This window comes from Rana temporaria, chromosome 4 (genome assembly GCF_905171775.1).
Source record: "Rana temporaria chromosome 4, aRanTem1.1, whole genome shotgun sequence".
In the NCBI taxonomy this organism is placed as follows: Eukaryota; Metazoa; Chordata; class Amphibia; order Anura; family Ranidae; genus Rana; species Rana temporaria.
Genome location: NC_053492.1, coordinates 64,133,460 through 64,157,984, shown reverse-complemented (window position 1 = coordinate 64,157,984; position 24,525 = coordinate 64,133,460). Strand labels below are relative to the sequence as shown.

Below are 24,525 nucleotides of genomic sequence, written 5' to 3'. Positions count from 1 at the left end.
TGTCTCATCGATCATCATACATTCCAACAAATGTTATATTCTACAGGAAATTTGAAGGATTTGGAATCAGATTTTTTGCTTCTCCAGAAAGCTACTGTGCCCCATCAATTGCTGCCAGTGTGCCCCATCAATTTTCACCAGTGTGCCCCATCAATTTTCACAGTGTGCCCCTCAACCCGGCCCTTACCTGTCCTCCACGCTTCGAGTCCTGATAGGCGTCCAATCACAGTGCCTGTCAGGTGACAGGGTAACCAGACCCGAGCACCTGGTTGGCTGAGAGGCGGGCCAGCGTTAGGGAAGCGATTTATTCGCTTCCCTAACACAATACTGTGTAAACAGCGAACGCACAGCATTGCTCCACTGTTTACCAATTGGGATGCCTATTAGAGTCAACGGCTCTAATCAGGCGTTTCCAAAAAACGCCTCTGTAATTCAGATGCCCGGCAAGGGGCCGGACAATGCATGAATCTATCTATCGGTGATAGACAGATGCAGGAGAGAAGGGGCGCGTGCGCTCCTGCGCCCTTTATGGACGCACCGCCACTGCTTTTATTTATATGCATTGGCGTTTTACAAGAACCCAAGGAAACTGTGCTTGCACATATAGCAGGTCACCAATTAGATCAATAATTCTGTTTCCCCTTAGCTTGGCAAGATAAGTGTAGCGAGTTTGGAAAAATTGGATTTTCCACTGTTTACTTGGACAAAAACAAAATTTAGTGAAAAGGATGATCCACTCCTTTTTTTGTCTTTCTGCAAAAGACAGATCCTAAAATAGGGAAGAAAACGAAGGACCCTTAGAATTAATCAAAAGCCTAATTTTTTTTCATGGTAAAATGCAGTGGATTTAATCGCATAATTGCTCATTTGTAAAGCAATAAATGACCAATTTTTCCAGTAGTTCACTGCTTTTTTTTTTTTTCAACCAACTGCCCACTGAAAGGTTCTTCCACATTAATATAGGACAATATAACTATATATACCCAGTGAAGCCACAGTTGTCACCATGGGTCCACCTTTGAATTTCCAGTTTAGAGATCGAAAATTCAGGTCTTGCTGATATCACTTTTAAAAGCAATATTTCAGCCAGAGGTAGGATTAAATGTTTAAGTTTTGCATGTCAGGTTTTCTTTTTTACCTCAGTCTTTGACTACTATTGGGCATATTTGCCCTTACTTTCCGTCTCTTGTTCTGCCCATGCAATAACTAGGATAGGAAGGCAGAGACTGTGATCTGATGATATGGGTCCTCCCATCGAGATGCTTCCTGTCTTGACTGCGCAGGCGCAATCCTTGCCGACGGAAATTACCGAACCTCCAGGGAGATGTGGAATTTGAGGTAAGTGGCCAGTTGGCCTCGCTACGCTCGCTCAGCCTCCTGGCTCTTTTTTTAACATCCTCCAATTCACGGGGATGTTAAGGAATGAGCCTGGATGCCGCCCGAGGTTTGGAGATTTCCGTGGGCCTTGCCCGCGCAGCCAGGCACAGAACCATCTCGATAGGGGAACCATATCGACAAGACAACGGCATTGAAAATATTGTCATATGTTACAAACCTTCTGTCTACCAACAATGTGTTTTTTTTTCAACTGGAGAGAATTCTGGTTTGACAGAAAGTGAGGGGAAAAACTGAAGGGGGAGATACTCATCTGTCTTCTAATGACAGTCCAGTACTTGACAATGGCACACTCTGTCCTTCTGAATGATCAGTCTTCTACATCAGAAAGTGAAGGCTTGGACCTTCACAGTGATTACTGAATTTGTCTAATCTTCTTGCACCATCGAGCATCTAGGACCACAAGAGGTTGTTGTTCATGTAGCCTAGAACACAAAATACCCGTTTCAAGCAATGCCAAAATAAGGACCACCGCTTGAGAATACTGGGCCACCTTTACCCATATAGATGATACTGTACAAGTTTTTAATCTGAATAAATGTTAAAGTCAAATGTTAATTTAAAAAAGTACCAGTCGATACCAGAATGTTCCATCACAACTGCAGGGTGTAAGGCTGTCCATGTACACTGAAGGCTAGTTGGAAGTACAGAATTATCAAACCAGTTAAGTGGCATTCCTGCTGGCAAGCACTTGTATGCTTCTCTAAGCATAGATATTTGTGTTTCAATGCCATGGAGAAAATCTGGTGAAATCTGCAATTAATCAACCCCACCTTTCTCCCCAATGTAGTTCTTTATTAGTGGAAAAATATTAGTCATCTGACATAATTTTTTTACCTGCTTGATTGCTTTTCCTCCTGGTTGCATCTTGACCCAGCATTTGTTTTACCACACAGAAATTTAATTGTCACCAGATCATACTGAGATCTTATAGTATTTGTCTGTGGGCGCTTAAGATATAAAAAAAATATAGTAAAATGTTACTTAAATATTTTTGATAGGGATTCTAACCCTACTCATCTCTATCCAAATTGTAATTGATGATAAATTATTATACCCCTATATTAGTAAAGAGATAAGCGGAAAATATAAAGCAAGCCATATTCTTTCCTGCAACCCATTTCCTCCAACTTGCGGAGCTACTCTGCTGCTGAGGGAGCGGAGAGTCTTCACAGCTGGAAAAATATAAGGATTACTGCTAGCAGCTATAAGCGCTGGCAGTAATCACATCTGAAAAATCCAAAGTACACTCAAGCCATCCGCAGATGGATCAAACCTTAACATGTTTAGCAGGGACTGGCCTATATTTGATCCATCTATGGGCAGGCTGGTTGTACTGAAGTTGATTTTTTTTTTTTTTTTTTCTATCAGCTTCAGTACAACCAGTCTGCTCATAGATGGATCAAATCTAGGCCAGTCCATGCTAAACAAGTCAAGGCTTGTTCCATCTATGAATGTCTTAAGTACCTTGGGTTTTTAATGAAATAGGACAAAGGCCATTGGGGGTTATTTACGAAAGGCAAATCCACTTTGCACTACAAGTGCACTTGAAATTCCACTGAAAGTGCACTTGGAAGTGCAGTCGCTGTAAATCTGAGGGGTAGATCTGAAATGAGGGGAAGCTCTGCTGATTTTATTATTCCAATCATGAGCAAGCTAAAATGCTGTTTTTTATTTTCCTTGCATGTCCCCCTCGGATCTACAGCGACTGCACTTCCAAGTGCAATTTCAAGTGCACTTTGCACTTGTAGTGCAAAGTGGATTTGCCTTTAGTAAATAACCCCCCATGTGTATTCATTGCTTTTTTTGAATGAATTTTTTGACATCCTTTTTAAATTCAGGGGTTTTTAAAATTTGTTCATGTTCATTTAAAGAAGCTGAAACTTTACCAAACTTGTCCTGCAATTTTAGTCAAAGGTCAGTAACCCTCTGCCACTTTGTAAATACCACAAAGGCAATTGGTTATTTTCTTGCACCAGTCCCTGAGGTTTGATACTCCATAGAAAAACTTCACACAATTTGTAGTTTCTATCAAATCAATAGTTGATTCAATTATGTTAACTAAAAAAAAATGCACTTGTATCAGGCACTAAACTTGCATAAGAGATGATTAATCTGCTCACTAATTTACAATAATCTAATATTTTGTTCTACATGTATGGTATAAGTCATGTTTAAAATTTCCATACAAAGTAATTTATTTGCATTCTAAAAAGGGATCTAAGATCATTTGCATGTGTAGCAGGAAACCAATTAGCAGTGTTAATATTGGCAGCCAATTTCGATTTAGTCTTAGTACTAAAATGGCATTTTAGTTTTCGTCCCATTTTAGTCTTCTGCAATTGTTTTAGTCATATTCAGTCGACTAAAATCTCCAGTACGTTTTAGTAGACTAAATCTCATTTTAGTCATCTAAAATCAAATAATTTAATTGTAATGCATTAGTTAACATTTCTCTACAATTTCCAAACTCATATATTGCTGGAGTGAAAAATCTAATATGTTATTTATGGTATTAAGGTATGAACATGCACTACAGACCAATGTTAATTTAGAAGTCAAATTTCAATTTAGTTTTATTCTTATGCCGGCATAAGAATAAAACTAAATTGAAATCTGACTTCTAAATTAACATTGGTCTGTAGTGCATGTTCATACCTCAATACCATAAATAACATATTAGATTTTTCACTACAGCAATATATAATGAGTTTGGAAATTGTAGAGAGATGTTAACTAATGCATTACAATTAAATTTGATTTTAGATGACTAAGATTTAGTCTACTAAAAACGTACTGGAGATTTTAGTCGACTGAAACGGTCGTTTTTTGTGATGAAAAAAAACGACGTTTTTGAAAACGTCATTTAAAATGACTGTGTGTGGGGAAAACGTTGTTTTATGTCTTCTGAAGTACGACAAAAAAAAAATTCGAACATGCTCGAATTTTTTGTGTCGTTTTTTGTCAATTAAAATGATAGTGTGTGGGCACAATTACGTTTTTAAACCTGCGCATGCTCAGAAGCAAGTTATGAAGCGAGCTTCAATGGAACAGAGTGCCGTCGTACATGCTGAACGTAACCGCGCTTTGCTAGAGCATTTTGAAAAACGATGGTGTGTAGGCAACGTCGTTTTTGAAAATGAAGTTTCAAAAACGTCGTCGGTTTTTTTCATCACATAAAACTTTGTTTTGTTTCATCACAAAAAACGACCGTCTGTACGCGGCATTAGTCTTTTGACTAAAATGCCATTTTATTTTTAGTCATCTCAATTGTTTGTCATATTTTAGTCGACAAAATTAAACACTGCTAATTAGATAAAGGAATGGGTCTCCCCTTAGCATGTCAGTGATCTGTAGGAATAAGTCCGGCCATAGAGGGAGCTAATTTCTTTCCTGCAAAAACAGTGTTGACAGGGGAATCCTTCCAGCAGAGCCACTGTATTCTTCCAGCAGGGGAAGTGGTTCCCAAGGGTGGATTGCTATCAGCTAAACACTAGCAAGAATTGCATGTAAAATCTGGCACGCTGGTTGTACCCGAGTTGGTCGATGAACTTGGGTACATTCAGTCTGCCCATACTTTGTTTTGAATTTTTGATGTCAATGGACTTTAATCTCAGATGCCCAATGGAGACCCATGATGCTTATTCTTGCCAGTTCATTATTGCTTGGCAAACAAGTGTAGGATTCACCCTCTGCAATTAATGTAAAAAGGTTTGCCGGTGAACATGTTCTAAAGCCCCGTACCCAAGGGCGACACTGACTGCTTCAATAGAAATCGGCCGACATTCAGTCTATGTGTACTGCAGTTGGGCTGGCTTCTGTGGAAGGGGCATGACTGAAAAAGGCCTGCTGAGAGCGCTGACTGGAGTGTTCTGGCAGCGGGGCCGCCCCCCTGTCAGAACTAGGCATGTGCACTGCTGAGTCATTTTTTAGTTTCATTCATTATCTTTATTTCGAATAAGTTCGTAACTTCGGATAAATTTGAAACCTTCCATTTTTAGATGCGGTATTCGTTGGTTCGATAATCCAAAAAACAAAACGATTTGGATAATTTATTATAATTAAAATATTCAGTTTATTAACCATTTCTAACTATTATATAGTATTAATAAATAAACTATTAAAATTATAGGTATTGGAATTTCCTTTCAAAATTGGCTGTTGGTGAACGTAACAAATACAAATTTATCTGAAATAACAAATGCTGGATAATTTGCAACTTCAGATGAATTCGCATTCGTTACTTTCACCAACAGCCAAATTTGAAAGGGAATTCCAGTTACCTAGAATGTAATAGTTTATAGCCAATATATCAATGGTTAATAAACTTATTTTAATTATAAATAGAAATCACCTGAAGGTTGTTCTTTCAAATTTTTCATTCATTCTTTGTTTTTTGAAAAAAATTGGCAAGGCTGGATCCACACCTATGCAGTTATAGTGCTTTTTACATTTTGCAGATTTGCACTACAGTCCATTTTACATGGATTCCTATGGAACACAATCTGTAGTGCAAATCTGCAAAATGCACTATAACTGCATAGGTGTGAATCTAGCCTTAAAACGATCTTTTGTCAATTCAGATGTTTCTGAAATTAAAACAATATGCCGAATTGACAAAAATCTAAAATTGAAACAAATTGCACATGTCTAGTCAGAACACAATAGAACAGCAGGAAAGAGTGTACCAACATGGGATTGTTAGTACAGTGGCTCTGTTACTATGGGTATTCACAGACAGGGGGAAAAAAGTGCCTATTTTTACGGACTGTCCGTAAAAATACAGACGGTTGGCAACACATGGGCACCGTGATGAAAAGCGGGCATGGTTAAATTAAACAGACTATCGAGTGTGGCCTAAGGCCCACCATAGATGGTGCAAATTTCTTTCCTGCAACCACATGAATGAAATTTACATGATTCCCCCATAAGCGCTGACAGGAAAATCCCCCCCCCCCCCATGCCAGGAGGAGACCGTGATAAGCAGAAAATAATTTAATCGGCTGGTTGTATCAGTTTATCAATTAACTTACATTCTGCCCACCCAATAAATAGTTTGAATCTGTGTTCCCTCTTGCTGAGATGGGCACGACTCAAACCATGTATGGCTGGCCTAAGTCTGAACCAGTGGCAGCTAGTGGTATACAGGTCATTCTCAAAAAATTAGCATATTGTGATAAAGTTCATTATTTTCTGTAATGTACTGATAAACATTAGACTTTCATATATTTTAGATTCATTACACACAACTGAAGTAGTTCAAGCCTTTTTATTGTTTTAATATTGATGATTTTGGCATACAGCTCATGAAAACCCCAAATTCCTATCTCAAAAAATTAGCATATTTCATCCGACCAATAAAAGAAAAGTGTTTTTAATAAAAAAAGTCAACCTTCAAATAATTATGTTCAGTTATGCACTCAATACTTGGTCGGGAATCCTTTTGCAGAAATGACTGATTCAATGCGGCGTGGCATGGAGGCAATCAGCCTGTGGCACTGCTGAGGTGTTATGGAGGCCCAGGATGCTTCGGTAGCGGCCTTAAGCTCATCCAGAGTGTTGGGTCTTGCGTCTCTCAACTTTCTCTTCCCAATATCCCACAGATTCTCTATGGGGTTCAGGTCAGGAGAGTTGGCAGGCCAATTGAGCACAGTAATACCATGGTCAGTAAACCATTTACCAGTGGTTTTGGCACTGTGAGCAGGTGCCAGGTCGTGCTGAAAAATGAAATCTTCATCTCCTAAAGCTTTTCAGCAGATGGAAGCATGAAGTGCTCCAAAATCTCCTGATAGCTAGCTGCATTCACCCTGCCCTTGATAAAACACAGTGGACCAACACCAGCAGCTGACATGGCACCCCAGACCATCACTGACTGTGGGTACTTGACACTGGACTTCAGGCATTTTGACATTTCCCTCTCCCCAGTCTTCCTCCAGACTCTGGCACCTTGATTACCGAATGACATGCAAAATTTGCTTTCATGCGAAAAAAGTACTTTGGATCACTGAGCAACAGTCCAGTGTTGCTTCTCTGTAGCCCAGGTCAGGCGCTTCTGCCGCTGTTTTTGGTTCAAAAGTGGCTTGACCTGGGGAATGCGGCACCTGTAGCCCATTTCCTGCACACACCGTTTCTACTCCAGACTCAGTCCACTGCTTCCGCAGGTCCCCCAAAGTCTGGAATCGGTCCTTCTCCACAATCTTCCTCAGGGTCCGGTCACCTCTTCTCGTTGTGCAGCGTTTTCTGCCACACTTTTTCCTTCCCACAGACTTCCCACTGAGGTGCCTTGATACAGCACTCTGGGAACAGCCTATTCGTTCAGAAATTTCTTTCTGTGTCTTACCCTCTTGCTTGAGGGTGTCAATGATGGCCTTCTGGACAGCAGTCAGGTCGGCAGTCTTACCCATGATTGCGGTTTGGAGTAATAAACCAGGCTGGGAGTTTTTAAAAGCCTCAGGAATCTTTTGCAGGTGTTTAGAGTTAATTAGTTGATTCAGATGATTAGGTTAAGAGCTCGTTTAGAGAACCTTTTCATGATATGCTAATTTTTCGAGATAGGAATTTGGGGTTTTCATGAGCTGTATGCCAAAATCATCAATATTAAAACAATAAAAGGCTTGAACTACTTCAGTTGTGTGTAATGAATCTAAAATATATGAAAGTCTAATGTTTATCAGTACATTACAGAAAATAATGAACTTTATCACAATATGCTAATTTTTTGAGAATGACCTGTATATTATTTTTTTTGGGGGGGGGGGGGCTGGGTAGTAAAAAAAAAAAAATCACCCCCCCCCACAGTCGGTCACCATCCCTGCACCTATCTAGATCGCAGGCAGCGTTTCCTCTGGGTAGTGTCATCATCTGGTGTCTCCTCCTCCTGGACTTCACAGCTGCTTCCCCTATGTCTCCTTCAGCAGTGGCCAGTAGGATCGTTTTTCCTCTCAGCCATGCGGGTGACGGGTCTCAGGATATGCTTGGGAAGCAGCACTCTGCACCCTGAGCCCACCCCCTTTTTTTTAAGCCCATTCGATCCTCTGGCTCTAATCGCACGTTTGAAAAAAAAAAAAAAACTCTATTAGAATCCATGTGTCTGGTGCTCTGCATGTAGATTAGATGGCACCACTAGTCTGAACTTAATATCTCAGTATATAGCACATGGATGCCACAACCCCTTGCTTACAGTGGCACAGATGAGAATCTTACATACGTTTATATCCCTCAGCACAAAGGACATTTTTTTAAACTGAAACGGCTATATAGCAACCAGCAACTTTTGAGACAAACACCATGGCCAGGAGTATGTAAAGGAGGTTCGAGCCCCTCCTGCCTGTGTTCATTGTTCCGTCTTTACAGTAAAACCAGAAGATTCCCTTGCAGGAGTAAGCATCAGTTTAAATAGTCCAGTAAAAAAGTTATTAAGCATGCTGGCTGGTAAACTGACCACAGGGTCTGCTTTTGACCTGTTGCCTCACAACCTGCTTTCATCCCTTCCCAGAAATCTCCCATTAACACAGAATTATACCCCAGGTGTGGTACAAGGTGTGCTTAGTAATTAACCCCCCTGCATTCTGCTACAAACCTTCCCCTGCCACCCATTAACTGCAAAAGTCTATGCAGCAGATAAACTCCACTTTTGTATGATGGCTTCAAACACTTTACCCGTCTATTCTAAAATACTGTGCTGGAAAGATAAATGGAAACAAATGCTTTTGACAGAACTGCAGAAAGCTCATATTTTGCCTGGAGACTGCCACTTTCTGGCTCTGCGATTGGTTAATAAAAAATGCCAATTAATATTTGCCCACTTAAAGCGGATGTGCGCTGAAAAAAAAAATATTAAAAGCCAGCAGCTACAAATACTGCAGCTGCTGACTTTTAATATTAGGACACTTACCTGTCCTGGAGTCCAGCGCCGTCCGCAACAGAGGACGAGCGATCGCTTGTCATTCTGCTGCCCCCCGCCATCCTCGGTGAGGGAACCAGGAAGTGAAGCACTCCGGCTTCACTGCCCGGTTCCCTACGGCGCATGCGCGAGTCGCGCTACGCCTGCCGATTGGCTCCCGCTGTGTATTGGGAGCCGAGTGTTCCCAGAACACAACGGGGGGGGGATGGGAGGTGATGTCATGCCCACAGTCTGCCCGAGACTGTGTGGCTGGAAGTGGGTGCAAATACCTGTCTTTAGACAGGTATCTGCACCCCCCTCTCCCCTGAAAGGTGTCAAATGTGACACCAAAGGGGGGAGGAGGGTTCCGAAAAGCGGGAGTTCCACTTTAGGGTGGAGCTCCGCTTTAAAAAAAAAATCTTTTGAATTGTTTGTTTTGGTACTGAAAGTGGCGCTCCACCAAAAGGGGGCGCTCTGCTTGTTTGCACCCCCCCCTGGTTCTGACAGGTACCCACTCCAACTTCCGGGTAAGATGGCCACACCGTGATCTACAACATTTCCAGCCCCTCCTTCCCCTCTGCTCCCCGACGGGAGATTTCGGAATATGCAGTGCAACTCACGCATGCGCCATCTTTATGTAGAGCAATTTTATTTGTATTTTATTATTCATGAAAATAATTGCTTGGACATGCCTGTGACCTTGTCCTGGACCTGAATGAGTAGGACTCTACCTAAATTATCTTGGCCCAGCCTCTTGATTGACATTGATCAGGGATCAGCTTTAGCTGTAATATGGGGGGGGGGCAGAGAAGTAGAAGCTGGACCCCCCCACCCCCAACAACCTTGTAGAATTAACACTGTACACTTTGTTCAGAAAGTTTGGAGTCCCCTGGTTTAGATAAATTAAGTGCAGTTTGGGGACCACTGTTTTAAATGGTCAGGGGGTTGGGCTTCCCTGATCCTATCGGTTATCAAGCCACACACTTGGCTAGAATATTGGATTAGTGCAAACACACCATCTCCAAGAGATGGGTGGTGCTTGAATAAGCCATGTACCTTATTCTGTTGATGGGCATCCTTTGGGTCCTGCCCAAGAGATCAATCAATTAGCCCTGTTCCTGTCTGCAGCTCTTCTCTCCCCTCATGTCCTGGTCTCACATGTTTTTGGAAACCTGTACTATAAGGGCTGCATTTGCTGACCTAAGAATTCTTCCTATCCCGCCTACAGGACAATGACTGTCAGGCTTGGATACTGTTCTGGGAAGATGTCATATGATGTCCCAGAATTTTCCTCATGCAGTTGCGGGGCCACACATTGGCACAATCTGTCACAAATGACTGATCACTGTACTAGCCTGCTGCCAGTGCCATGTGATCACAGCACAACACATGACAATGTTAACAATGGCTGGCTTCCTTTAATGCCATCCATTGTATACAATTGTGTTGCTAGCTGATCAGTGATCCTATGGTACAGACAGGGCCAATCACAGCTCATCTCTACTATGTGATTAGCTTTGGCCAATCACAACCGATGCTCAATGAACCAGTTTAATTTAGTAAAAATGGTTGCTTATTACCAATGAAATTCTCGTGTGTGTGTGTGTGTGTGTGTGTGTGTGTGTGTGTGTGTGTGTGTGTGTGTGTCCGGATCACTTGCCGTAGTAATGCTGCACTATAGGGAACACTGTATTGCTTTGGTCAGTGTGTGAGAAAAAAAATGTATTTATATTGTACCTGATCACTGCCACGCCAGTTGTAACCAGGGACGATCCTCCCTATAGGCTCACTATGCAAGCCGCTTAGGGCCCTGCAAAGCTGCGAAGGGCCCCCCAAATTACTAGAGGCCCCGCCTGGTGAGAAGTCATTTTCGCCCCCTCACCCCGCTTCTAAACTCGCTGGCTGAGTCATTTCCGACAGCAGAACACCCCCTCCCCCCGCTTCTCAACTTTTTTTAATGTGTCGTCAGCGCCCCCCACTTCTCATTTTTAATGTGCCATGCCATTTTGATTAGGGCCCCAGGGAGGTCAAGATCGGCACTGGTTGTAACGCTGAACTGGTGACCGTATTGCTACATACACATGGTCGTAAAATTCCAACAACAAATGTTCGATGGGAGCTTGTTGGAAATTCCGACCGTGTGTAGGCTCCATCGGACATTTGCTGTCGCATTTCCAACAACAAATTGAGAGCTGGTTCTCAAATTTTCCGACAACGCAATCCGTTCTCGTAAATTCCGATCGTGTGTGGACAATTCAGACGCACAAAATTCCACGCATGCTCTGAATCAAGTACGAGACAGAAGCGCTCGGTCTGGTAAAACTAGCGTTCGTAATGGAGATGGCACATTCGTCGCGCTGTAACGGACTGAAAAACACGAATCGTCGCTCACCAAACTTCTACTAACACGACTGGTATTGAACTTCCCTTTAATAGTACCTTCATACGTCACCACGTTCTTGGTGTTCAGAATTTTTCCGACAACAACATTTGTGCGACCGTGTGTATGCAAGACAAGTTTTAGCTAACATCCGTCGGAAAAAAATCCACGGTTTTGTTGTCGGATTTTCCAATCGTCTGTACACGGCATGTGTGTAGTAAAAAAAAATTGTGAAAAGCTGTGACAAAATTACAACTTAAAAAAACTCACCATGCCTCGTAGGCTACTTTCACACTGAGCCATGGCTGCGTTGGTTGTAAACTGCCGCTCATTTTAACAGCGCTTTACTGTTTTAGCAGCACTTTTCGGCCACTAGCAGTGCACTTTTAACCCCCAAGAAGGGGTTAAAGGCACCCAAGTTGCAGTGCTTCAGAAACTCCCTTTTCAGGTGCTTTTGGAAGCGCTGCCTATTCATTGCAATGGGCAGGGGCATTTTGGGAGCGCTGTATATACTGCGCTCCCAAACCGTCCCAAAGATGCTGCTTGCAGGACTAATACCAACATCCCACAAGCGCACTACCCCATTGTGAAAGCACTTGGGAGGCAGTTTTCAGGCGCTATTTCTAGCGCTAAAACGCCTGAAAACTGCCTTGGTGTGAAAAGAGTCTTCCTAAATACCTTTTGGACTGTCTACTTCCAAAAAGGGGTAATTTAGGGTTATTTGTAATGTCCTAGCATTTTCAGGCCTCAAGAAAAGAGGCTGTCTAGAGTTTTGTTTTATTTTGGCAAAAAAAAAAAAACAGTGGTGATTAAATACCATCAACAACTTTATTTGTCACAGAACAAGTGAATGTAAATTTTCCACAAATGGCTGCTGTCTTGGTGGCATTTCCTCGTTTTGGGGGAATTTTACTAGTTTTGTTTGTCTGAAGGACAGGAAGTGAACAAATCTTCCTAATGGGGCACAGGCAGTAAAAACAGACTTGACAGTGGTTCTAATGGTTTTCTACTAGAACTGGAAAAAGGTTGGGCTATGCATGACATATAATAAGCTCCATTCACTAAAGCACATCGCTTGCAGTATTGGGCGATCGGACACCCTTTCCCCCAATTATCGCTTGTGATGAAAATGTCAATTTACCATTATTTGCAATTTATCTCAAAAATCCTAGTTTAGTGCATCAACTTAACTCCGTTTTACGAGGGATTTACCAAAGAAAATGTATGCATGAGTTGAAATTGGTGGTCCAGGCATGAGGTTTTCTAGGAATGTAAATCGAGAATAGCTAATTGAGTAGTCTTTGCCTAAACCTAAATATGGAAAAACCGAATTATTGGGGTTGACTTGAGTAGAACTACGGGCAAAACTTTTAAGTTTTGGATAGTAGAGATGGATTAGAACACCTGTCAAATCTTTATTGCTGTCTGTGCCCCTGTTGGAGAGATTAACCCCCTTTTATGTGTCCTGTTTTACTATTATTGAAAGAGAAAATACCAAATGGAGTTGTCCCCAGAACTATAATGGAGGGTTAATCTTCCATTGGGGACACTGGGACCCCAAGGGATTCAGTTTGTTGGGATTTCCGTTTAGATTTAGATTTCCGTTTCACTTCCTGTTTTTGGCTATAGGACAGGAAATGAGAGGTTGTAAAGGTACAATTCCCCCCCCCCCCCCCAAATGGCTTCCTTTACCTTAGTGCAGTCCTCCTTTTACTTACCTCATTCTTCGATTTTAATTTTAAATGTCCTTATTTCTTCTGAGAAATCCTCACTTCCTGTTCTTCTGTCTGTAACTCCACACAGTAATGCAAGGCTTTCTCCCTGGTGTGGAGTGACGTGCTCGCCCCCTCCCTTGGACTACAGGAGAGTCAGGACGCTCTCTACGTTGCAGATAGAGAAAGGAGCTGTGTTAGTGGGTGTCCAGACTCTCCTGTAGTCCAAGGGAGGGGGCGAGCACGACACTCCACACCAGGGAGAAGGCCTCCCATTACTGTGGAGTTAGACAGAAGAACAGGAAGTGAGGATTTTTTTGAAGAAATAAGGACATTTAAAAGCAAAATCGAAATATGATGTAGGTGAAGGAGGACTGCACTAAGGTAAAGGAAGCTATTTAGTGGGAAAAAATTGTACCTTTACAACCCCTTGAAGGTATATCTCCCCAATGGGACACATATGGCAAAAAAAATCTCTCTCAATGAAGGAATAGTTTTTGCTAGTCTGTCTACTTTGCAAGTCGCTCTAGAGTTTAGTAATTGAGCGAAAGCTTCAGTTTACAAAATACCCAATCGTATGCAAGGAATTTTTAAAAACAATGTGCACATGATTGGTTGAGGGAAATTGGCAAAGTTTCCCCTCACTTACTAAGCTCTGGAGCAACTGCACTTGAAAAGTGCTCAGTCTGTGCCTATTCCCCATCTAATTACATTTAGTAATATATGCATTTTTTGCTTTCATTTCGCCAGATAAAATCATATACATTTGCTGCAAAAAACACCCAATCACTCCAGACATAATACAATATTCATGCATATCACCCAGGAAAGAATCGTTCTATGACATGCTTAAAGGGGTTGTAAAGGTAAAAAAAAAATCCCTAAATAGCTTGTTTTACCTTAGTGCAGTCCTTCACTCATCCTTCGATTTTGCTTTTTTCTTCTGAGACATCCTCACTTCCTGTTCTTCTGTCTGTAACTTCACACAGTAATGCAAGGCTTTCTCCCTGGTGTGGAGGAAGCCTCTTGAGGGGGCGAGCAGGAGTGTCAAAACACTCTCTACTTTGCAGATAGAGAAAAGAGCTGTGTGTTAGTGAGCATCCTGACACTCCTGCTCACCCTTCCCCCCTCAAGAGGCTTTCTCCACACCAGGGAGAAAGCTTTGCATTACGGTGTGTAGTTACAGACAGAAGAACAGGAAGTGAGGATTTCTCAGAAAAAATAAGAACATTTAAAAGCAAAATGGAAAGATGAAGTAAGTGAAGGAGGACTGCACTAAGGTAAAAAAAGCTATTTAGGGAAAACATTTTTTTACCTTTACAACCCCTTTAAACTGGAAAATGTAGTCGGCCAGAACTCGGTTGAATGGATAAACTTTTCCTGCAGGGAACTTCACGTTGGTCAGCTACTCAGCATTACAATATCGGTGGGAAATGTGTCCTTCAATAGAATGCCGCGCTCCTGGTTACAGTCCAGTTCCTCAATGAATCCATACCAGTAAATCACTAGGCCAGGCCCAAATCTGTTCCAGTAGCTCCAGAATTGCTCCTGTAGATACATACAGTGACTGCTCTCATTGCCAAAGGAGGCTTTACTTTCAATCCAATTTATAACCTGTCCATCCACAGCTGCCGGCACTTCCAGAATAAAGTCTGGAGTTTTATCATAACCCTTCAGACGCAACTGGTCTTCATCTAAAAATCCTAGATTCTTCTCCATCAGTTTTTCTCTTAGAAGCACTTCATGTTCATGGCCAATAGCATGTTTGATGCAATCCACTAAAGGTCCATTACAACAGTCATTAATAATGCACTGTTGTACCTGGTTGGCAAGGATAGCATCTGGGATTAATGATGGCTCACGCAGCATGCTATTCAGGACATGTTTTGTGTGTGGCTGCCCATCATGGTCTTGAAGGAATCTCTCCAAAACCATGCGTGCAATGAGAGCTGGAGAAAAACCCACCTCATAAGCTAGGTTGAGTAGGACCGGTACTGTTGGGTCTGCCTCGATGTCATGCAAGTACCATCTTTAGTAAAATTCCAGTGTGTCTGGATCATGATGCCTTGCATGAGTCCTTTTGATCAGCTTCTGGTACTCCTGGGAGAAGATGCTCAGCAAAGTAGACTGTGATAGATGGGGAAACCTCTCCTTCAGCTTCTTCATACACTGCCGCGTGGGCTTCAATGTGCTGATGAAACCAGCAATCTCTTCATACTGTGCCTTGGTTAGCTTCATCTTTCGCTCCACAAATGTGCAATTCACTCAGCAGTTTTTCATTAACTGAAGATGCAGGAGAGCATCAGACTTTATAGAAGGGTTCAGACAGTGAGGCGAGACCATTTGTCTAGAGATGGAGGATGGTCAAGTGTCTAGATACCTGCATTAGCGTCTTAAAAGATTCCTGGATCCATTGAGGCTGGATTATTTACATCCAATTAAACCACAATACAAAGGGCCCAAGACATTATCCTGGAAAATCTGGATACACACTGGCATAATCTGCTGAGAATGGTCAGTTTGGCAGGAACAGGAAGTTTTTTGGCCCGTGTACAGTCTATAGAACAGGCATGCTGGAAAACCAGCATAGGACCACAATCTGATCAGTGCCGGAGGGGAGGCAGTCCCCCTGTCTGACCACAATAACACAATAACAGTGGGGAGATTGCCGTAATCGCTTATGTTGGTACAACATTGTCAGGTTTTTTTGTTTAGCCGCTGGGTTGAATAAAAAAATTGGTATGTACCCAGCTTTAAGAAAAGATGGGGTGGTTTCTATTTTATGTGGTTTAACAAATGTGAATTCACAATGGAAATCTTTTTGTGTTCCACTCCTCTCCCAATGACATAACCGAAATTGAGTTTTTTAAAGTTGTTGTGTTATATATATATATATATATATATATATATATATATATATATATATATATATGTGTGTGTGTGTATATATATATATATATATATACCAACAACCAACAATGCACTAGCTTAAAGGAACCTTTTTAGAAAATAAAAAACAAACCTTTACAACCTCTTAAGTGACATTAGTAATTACCTAAGGCAGAAAGCAATATCTCCATGAGCTTGATTCTTAAATTTTTCTATAGTAGAGACAAAGAGTTAATGTTCGCATTGAGCAACTATAATGGTGTGCGTCTGATTTTTGTTCACTTGGTTCAGATATCCCCCCCCCCCCCCCCAACCAGTCACTTCTGGTGCAATGTATGATGCTATGGCAAATGGATAGACATGGATGGCAACAATTAGGGTTGTCCCGATACCACTTTTTTAGGACCGAGTACGAGTACCGATACTTTTTTTCAAGTAGTCGCCGATACCGAATACCGATACTTTTTTTTAAATGTGTCCCCAAATGCAGCGATGTCCCCCCACATATGCAGCCATTGTCTCCCCCCATGCAGCCATTGTCTCCCCCCATGCAGCCATTGTCTCCCCCCATGCAGCCATTGTCACCCCCCATGCAGCAATGTATCCCCCCATCCAGCCATTGTCACCCCCCATCCAGCAATGTATTCCCCCATGCAGCCATTGTCACCCCCCATGCAGCCATTGTCACCCCCCATGCAGCCATTGTCACCCCCCATCCAGCCATTGTCTCCCCCCATCCAGCGTCTCCCCCCATCCAGCGTCTCCCCCCATGCAGCCATTGTCACCCCCCATCCAGCCATTGTCTCCCCCCATGCAGCCATTGTCTCCCCCATGCAGCCATTGTCTCCCCCCATCCAGCCATTGTCTCCCCCCATCCAGCCATTGTCACCCCCCATGCAGCCATTGTCACCCCCCATGCAGCCATTGTCTCCCCCCATCCAGCGTCTCCCCCCATGCAGCCATTGTCACCCCCCCATCCAGCAATGTATTCCCCCATGCAGCCATTGTCACCCCCCATGCAGCCATTGTCACCCCCCATGCAGCCATTGTCACCCCCCATGCAGCCATTGTCACCCCCCATGCAGCCATTGTCACCCCCCATGCAGCCATTGTCACCCCCCATGCAGCCATTGTCTCCCCCCATGCAGCCATTGTCTCCCCCCATGCAGCCATTGTCACCCCCCCTCCAGCCATTGTCTCCCCCCATGCAGCCATTGTCTCCCCCCATGCAGCCATTGTCTCCCCCCATCCAGCGTCTCCCCCCCATGTATCCAGCATCTCCCCCCATCCAGCGTCTCCCCCCCATGTATCCAGCGTCTCCCCCCCATGTATCCAGCGTCTCCCCCCATCCAGCGTCTCCCCCCCATGTATCCAGCGTCTCCCCCCATCCAGCGTCTCCCCCCCCATGTATCCAGCGTCTCCCCCCCATGTATCCATGTCCCACTTACCTGCATCCTCGCTGCCGCCGACTGTCATACGCCGGGAACATTACAACTTTGAATCGCTGTAATGATTGGCGCTGCGTATAGACACTCCCCCTCGCTCGGGATTGGAAAGTTCACCCAAGCGAGGGGGAGTGTCTATGCGCGGCGCCAATCATTACAGCTATTCAAAGCTGTAATGTTCCCGGCGTATGACACAGTCGGCGGCAGCGGGGATGCGGCGAATGGCGGCGGGATGCGGCGTCACGGCGGCGGCGGAGGGGGAGGGGGGGGGGGGAAGTATTCTATTTGGGTATCGGGGGTATTTGCGGGAGTACGAGTACTCCCGCAAATACTCGGAATCGCTCCGGATACCGATACTAGTATCGGTATCGGGACAACCCTAGCAACAATGACTGGGGAGATATCTACATCCAGTATCTGATACAATCTACACTTCTGATTCTCAAGCCTTGTACATAAAGACAGTCTTTACAATTGAAAGTCAATGATTGGGTCACCCAGATTAGAAATATTCAGTAATACACTTATGCAATATCAAGCACTTATGACCACAGGAAGTTTTAAATTGGGTTATGAAAAGAATTTTCCCAAATGGGGTTATTGCGCAGCTCAAAAGGAAAGAGGTAATACCATGTAATAAAAAAGTTGTGTTTATGAAAGCAAAAAGTCAAAAAATTAAGCAAATTCGTGTGCAACATTGCAAACAAAAGTATCTTAAATACATTTTTTAATTTTTAATGTTTTTTCTGCCTGGGATGGAAGCTATCCTTATTAGACCGCCTGATGCTGCCGTTTGGACTGCAGCACATCATTGAGACACATCATCAAGGTAAAGGAATTAATAATTAAAAACTAAAAATTAAAAATTAAAAAATGTATTTAAGATACTTTTGTTTGCAATGTTGCAAACGAATTTGCTTAATTTTTTGACTTTTTGCTTTCATTACATCCTTTTGCACACTGCTCCTCTAGCCAAAGGGCTTTTTGTAAAACCAACAATGTATCTCTTATTACTTAAACTATGATCATGAGATGTCTAACCACTATATGTTCCTTTCCAGCCACACAAACTCTCTGAAGAAGACCTTCAAAGGTCGAAACGTTCGTTAGATTGTTTTTACTACAATGCACATTTTTGACTGTATAAACATTGTTTGTGTACTGCTTGTTATACATTTATGTAAACGCTGTTTGTGTACTTGATACAACTCATGCTCCATCCATTTATGCTACCCAATTTTTGTGAATAAACACAACTTTTTTATTACATGGTATTACCTCTTTCCTTTTGAGCTGCGCAATAACCCCATTTGGGAAAATTCTTTTCATCATTTTTATCGGGGTGAGCAGCCACATTCTCTCCACCATAGTGTCCTGTCTCTTTTCTAGTTTTAAATTGGGTACCCTAGTTTAGAACACAAACTACCTGATTGTTTAAAAAAATGTTACCCATAGACTTATGATTTTAATCCTGAAGAAATGTTTAAAATTCAAATATTTTTAAAAGTGAAAATGGATATGATGGTGTTGCAATGCCACGTGTGTGTGTGTGTGTGTGTGTGTGTATTTGTCCATAGACATAGATGGTTCGATGTACAGGAATGACCAAAGTAGTCCCATAGCTTTTTTGCTGAAAGCACGTGCATGAATTGGTGGCCATTTGATGTGTAGCCCTATGGATAAGATTTGAGGGGGTTAATATGCTGCAGATAGCCAGTGCAGTCTCTTATTGGGGGCAAAATGTTTGTTAGACATGTGCACACTGAAATATTGTTTTGGAATTTCTTTTTCGTCCGATTTTTTTTATTTAGTTATTCCCGAAATTAAATTTTATTCCGTTTTTTGTTGCATTGCATTCACCCCAAAATCTGAATGGAAGGTTGAATCTCTCATTGAAGGCTTATGGTGTCTGTCGAATGTTCAAAGAATATTCGATGGAGCAGCGAAACTGTACATCGTACATTTCCGGTCGAATGTTCCGCCTACAAGGTAGCTATAGTAGAATTCTAATGTTGTATGACTAGTAATAATTATATTTATTAATTATTACTAGTCGATCAACATTAGAATTTTTTTATAGCCTATGGGCCGAGCATTTGACCGGGTCGTCGTCGTCTTCCTCTTCCTCGTGTCTAATGTGTGTCAAGATTTTGTAACCTGTCAGAATGCTTTTCCTCCCTGTTAAGTCTTGACCCATGTTTTGGGTGCCACACAGAATTTAGGTTGTCTCCATATCTGATTGTGAACTAGTTTTATTTTTTTGTCTATGGGCAGTTGAAGATGAATAATGTAGTAAAATGTTAATGTTTTTGCAGATTATGAATACTTTTTGATGGGATTGAGGAATAAAGTTGGAATCCCTGATTGTAATGGCTGGTAAATTGTTATCCCCCTGTATTAATGAAGCAGTACGTGCAGGATACATGTATATCTTGGTTACACATACTGTACAAAATCAAAGCTTGGTTCACGCTAGATGCTCTAAATCCACACAACATCAAAATTGCAACCTGTGCATGTACATGTCAACCCGCTATCGGTTTGCAAAAATGCAGTGCGACTTGCATAATTGGATTGCATGGGTGTTCATGATTCTGGTGCAGGAAAAAAGGGTCCTGCACGAGTTTGGTGGAGACGCGTTTCGATTTGAGCCATACAAATCAATGGCTGAAATCGCACCTCAGAGACACCATATGTAATTCGCATAGGAATGTGGTACAATTCATGTGCAAATTGCATGTGGTGTCCTGCATCAGTGTGAACCTGGCCTAAAAGGGAGAGGTTGGAGCATATAGTAAGCGCGTTGGGCTGGAGTTTACTTTATATTTCATATGAAAGATTATATGTTTTGGTGTGTTTGGATACGCTTTATGAATTGAAATCGTCTTTTTAGGCTGCTTTCACACAAAGTAAGCAATACAAAGCAGGATACTTTATTTTATTTAGTGTACAAGGTACAACAGGAACATATTGGGAATACGAAATGTTGGGTTTACCTGAGAAGTTAAGGTACTCTCAAATTTTTCACTTTGTGTCGTCATTTTGGAATAATAAATCCTGTCCCCCAGCCCTCACCAGTTATGAGCGTTGGTGCTACCAAATGATGGAACACAAAGGAGGAATTTCCATAATATACACGCCACTATCTGAGGTCTCCTCTAAATTTTCATACATGGAGGCGTGGGAGAGAGATCTGCGGATGGCCTGGGACCTGGAGGAGTGGCATAAGGTAGGAACAAGAGCTTTTAAAGGATTGATTAATACATCTTTGATAGAGGCCAATCTGAAGGTATTGATTAGATGGTTCCCAGTAGGTTGGAGTCAATGTTTCCAACTGCTTCCCCTCTATGCTTTCGTGATAGTCAAGCCCAGGGCACCATGCTTCATGTTTGGTGGGATTGCCCTAAAATCAGAGGGTTCTGGAACAAGATCTTTTGTCTCATCAGAAAAGTTATGGGTGTTCCTGTGGAGAAATCCCCACAAGTAGCACTGCTAGGGACTAGTGTCCCTCGGGCCTCTAAACTCGCGCAGAAATTAATAACTTTTATGCTTCTGGGCGCAAAAACTACTTTGGCAGGGGCATGGAAACCACCAAGAGTCTATTTTGGCAGCTAAGAGGAGGATATCTTGGGTCATGACTCAGGAAAAAATGGTTAGCTCTATTTTAAACACGTCTAATCTATTTGAGGCCATATGGGAACCTTGGGCCAAATATGTGGGGGTTTCCCTTTCATCGGGAATCATGACACCCTCCACGAACATTTGACACATCAGCTGGCAATCAACTCTATGATCTTCTTTTTCTTTCCATTTTATTTTCTCTTTTTCTATCTCACGTACCTTCTCTTCTCCTCCCTGTTTCTCTGTTCACCATGCTAGTTTATTAGCAGTCAGTATATCTATGAAGATTTCATTAGGAGAAAAAATATTTTTCTGCACATTTCATGGGAATGCATAGGATTCTTTACTCTCTGAATTATACTAGTAGGGAGGCCCTGGGTTTTATTGGGACACCGGAGTCATTTGTAAAACATTTTAAAAAAAAAATCCTCGTAGACGCCTGCACAGCTCTTGAATTTTCTGGTCTTCTAGAGCTGCGTGGCTAGTCCTGTTGCTTTGGTGGCTCGGATTTTAATTAAAATTTAAGTTTTTTTCCGGCACAGTTTGTTCCCATTAGGGGTGTGGGATCAGACTTTTGGGTTAAGTGCTTAGTTCGGATTCTCCCTTCTCTTCAGAATTGCTTAAACAAGGTTGGGTAGGTTAAGTTCTTTAATATTGAGTGAGAGTAAAGGTCTTCTTATTTATTTATATTTATATTCATCTATTTATTTATTTTCTCTCTTTTTTCTATATCCTATGCAATTTGAACTATTTAAAGTGCAGTTCCACCCATTTTTGATGTTTGTCTGTGCTGCATGCCCTAATCTCATAGTGTTCAGAATGGACAATTTTTATTTATTTTGTTGCTTGTAAATACCTTTTATTTTGTAGTCCTTCATTACTTCCTCCTCCTTATTAGCCTAGGCCATTAAGTCACAAGGCTATTCGCAAGGGTTTCTGGGATAGGCATCATGTATCCCAGCAGTCCTTGCAAATAGCCTATTTGCATAGAGAAGGGTCGGCAACTTCCTCTGACACTCCCGTTGCTATGGAAACCTGACTGAAACATCGCTTGTGCAGCACTGAGCATGTGCGAGATCTGCAAGGCTGAAATCCAGGAAGTCATACAGTCTGGCTTCATGATGCCCACACTTAAGATGGCCACGGTCTATTTCTAGATTATAAACTAACTAAATGCTCTAACAACCTAACAAAACGGACCTTAGTTTACAGACTAACTTTACTAGACTACATTAAGCTTGTGTATTACAGGGGTATTTATATTTAAAAAGTGAAATTGTGGGTGGAACTCCCCTTTAAGATGTACTGTACGTTTTTGTCTCCTTTTTTTTTTCTCTGCTCCAGAATGTAATGGGAGCATTAGATTGTACAACTCTGATCTTTTAATAAACTTTTTAAATGGGGAAAAAAAAAAATGTTGGGTTTACACATTTTACTTTGGTGTGGGTTTTAATGTAATGTAAAACTGGTATATTTTAAAACGAAACCCTGTACACACGGGCAGGATGTCGAGACATTTGCCAGTTCAAAGAAACAGCTGACATTCTGCTTGGTGTGTGTCGATCTGTCCAACAAGACTGCATATGACCGAGTCCTGATCAGTGCTCTCAGCCAATGGGCAAAGAAAGCTTATCAGTGGGTTCTGGCGGGGGTCCCCTATCAGAACACAATAACTCTGTGGGGGGAGATTAATGGACTAACCTCACATGGTTAGGACAGCGGCTCTTGGCGGGTGTGTGTGTTTGTGTGTTTTTTTTTTTTTTAAATCTGCAACCTGCTGGATTGTACGGTGTGTACATGGCTTTACTTTCCCTCTTCTACTTGTTTAAAAAAAATATGAATGAATGTAGCAGATGTGTCAAGTGTCTGTCTGGAAGGGAATAGAAGGTTTTTTTTCTGTATGCATTAAACAGACTGTATTGTCAATGAAGGTGTGTTTAGACATGAAGTGCCCCCCTACTCACACTTTTGCAACTGTCAATGGAAATTGTGGATACACCAATCATCTGGATATCTGGGATTTGTTCATATTTGTAAAGTAAACAAGAATGGGGGGGCTTATTACCCACATGTTGAGAATCCACGGCCATGCCCTTCCATCAAACTGAGTGTGATGATTAAAAAAATACAACTGTTGTAAGAGCTTTTTACTATAGTTTCAGATGGGTGGAAACTATAGTAAAGTGATCAGTTTAGTACGTTTCCATACAGTGATTTAATTTTCATTCTATACTGACCCAATAAATCTGTGCTTGCACATATATTATATCAGGTAATTGGATAAAGAATTCAGTTTCTCCTTCACTTTTCAAGGGCCTTGGATTTTCACCATTTGCTTGGAAAAACGCAATCTTTTGTAAAAAATAAAATAAAAATTCTGATGGTTATTTCTGTGCTTACATTTTTTTTTTTCTTTTTTGGCTTTCTGAAAAAAACTAATTTCAAAAATGGCGAGGCTAATGAGGAACCCTTCAAACGTCTCAAAAGCCTCCTACCTTTTTTTTTTCCAAAATCTCTGAACTTTCCAGGTTTATAAAGCAATAATCTAGTTATTCTCTAGTCATTAAAGTGGAACTTCTTTTCCAATCAACATGAATTGTGCTTTTTTTTTAAGCTATGAGGCTAGCATTAGTAAATGGTTTAACGCAGCCTGTTGTAAAAGGTTAACTTCAGTGGTTCCCGCCCCCATCCATCCCTGTGTTGCTAGCCGCTTGTCGCTGTGCTCAACACCTGTGTAATGTAGGAGAGTTCTACCTACTGTGTGTGTGTGTGGAGGGGGGGGCATTATGGGGGCAAAGGATATGTGCTATGGAGATAGGGGGCAGAGGACACTATGGAGATGAGAAGGGGGACAGGACACTGCAATAGGGGGGACCCTGTTGGTACCCCTTCTCACTGGGGGACAGGGACCCATTCTCCCCTAGGGACAAGAACCCCATCTCCAGACTATGCTGGCATCGGTAAAATCTGAATCCCCAGCCGCATGCCCTCTCAGGGTGAACTGGCTTTGTATTCATGATGCACCTTAAAGTGAGGTAAACCTTAAAGGGTCAGAACACCCTTTAGTAGTTGCAATGTTAATTGGAAGACAGACTTCTACAATCTCCGATTTGTAGTTATTCACTCAACTGAGCTCCCAGTCTCTCACTAGACTTGCTATTCCACTGCTACTGGATCTCTAAGTTCCTCCAACCTTCTCAC

At 42.1% G+C, this 24,525-nt stretch overlaps 1 protein-coding gene and 1 pseudogene across 1 annotated transcript in view; one reads left to right on the top strand and one right to left on the bottom strand.

Annotated features, from left to right (window-relative positions):
* The window catches only part of LOC120936263 (protein eva-1 homolog C-like), a 583,492-nt gene that overhangs the window by 159,597 nt on the left and 399,370 nt on the right, over positions 1 to 24,525 (top strand). The window lies entirely within an intron of this gene.
* On the bottom strand, positions 14,771 to 15,607 carry LOC120935202 (annotated as a pseudogene).